Consider the following 1,728-nt stretch of genomic DNA (forward strand, 5'->3'; position numbering starts at 1 on the left):
GTTACCAAAAATCTAAAAAATACATAAGCACAGTTTATTTTTATAGTCATTTTAAGGTCGAATGTGGACGAAATTATATATTAAAAAACCTAGAAAAACTATTTTTGTTATTTTTTTTGTGATAGTATTACTCGTGAGTACTTAGCTAGGAAACTTCTAAAGTATACTATTATATGTATCTATGATAGTATCACGGTTTGTTGTTGATGTATAACGCGTTATAAGTACCTAGTAAGTATAAGTACCTAATGAATATTGTGATATGATTAATTTGGAATTTATTATAGATACCTATTATTGGTAAATTTTTTTTTTAATACCATAGATAAGTATATAATATATCTTATACCTGGACTGACATACCGTCTCCGCTCAGAATCGTTTTTCTTATACAGTGATATTATATCATTGAATTTAAATTTAATACTATCCATTATACAGTGACCCACTTGTAACCTACTGTACAGCAGAGCGACATCCACTTACCCACCTTTTTTATTTTGTGTTGTGACTTGTAATTCGTCGACGTAAAATCAGAGAGTCATATCAACACTATCAACCAATTAATTATTAATAGAAATAAACCCTAGTGGAGTGAAAATATATTGGGAAGACAGATTAACACTGGGAGCGCTGTCGACGCCTATCGTACTGATGGTTGGGCGGGTTCCCCCCTACGTAGAGTCGGGAGATTGTATGTATTTTCCCGACATTTTGCTTTAAGTGAAGTGTATTTGATAATATTAGTAGAAATTATACTTACCAATGTATACAGCACGGTTTAAGATAGAATCTATCTAAAACCGTGGTATACAGTTAGCTATAAAAGCGTATAAAGTATATCTATACATCCCTAACCGGAAGGTATAAATTGTTTCCACCAGAGCGCGTTTTGTTAATCTGCTTCCCCAATAGTTATAAATAATAATACGGGCAAAATATTATTCAACATTGTAAAACTAAAAATAGTAGATAAGAAAATCCATTAAATTCTTACCATGTGATGGAATAAAATAGCTTAATCTACCCAAAGAAATATTTACAGTATTATCCAATATTCCTATAGATTGCCTATAGGCTGATATTTATATATATTATTATATTATATTATTTTAATAATTATTTTTTTAACTTTTCATAATACCTTCTATTTTCATGAAATAATTACAATTTAAACATGAATAAATAAATTATTTCAGACTATTTTTATAATAAATCTTTAATAATCAGAAATCAAAATTAACCGGTTCTAGAACCCTTATATATTTTTTTAGAAAACCGAAACGAAACCGGAACCCTTCAACAAATTAATTTAATAACCGGAACCGGAACCGAAACACCCTATAGGTTCCAGTCCCTGATAGAGGCAGAGTTCCATTCTCTAGTATTGAGTGAGCTAATTGCTGATATAAGCAACTACAAAGTTTGTCACTTGGCCAGATGCACATCATACAAAATTCTAAGCTATTATTTAAATAGCCACTTTTAAAAACCACTTTTTATAGAGACCATTGAGTATTTGAGTGTTTGATTGTATCTATACGTGCACACATCGAGCCACAAATAATTATATTATTGTACACAATTTTATAATTTTGAAGGTTTATAGGTAGGAAATAACATTGACAAGTACTCAACATACAACTATATAGGTCATAATAATATGTCAACTATAGTATAAAACATACTAATAATGTAAATTTATTATTTCATTGAATATTATATATT

This window comes from Acyrthosiphon pisum, chromosome A1, assembly GCF_005508785.2.
Source record: "Acyrthosiphon pisum isolate AL4f chromosome A1, pea_aphid_22Mar2018_4r6ur, whole genome shotgun sequence".
Taxonomy (NCBI): Eukaryota; Metazoa; Arthropoda; class Insecta; order Hemiptera; family Aphididae; genus Acyrthosiphon; species Acyrthosiphon pisum.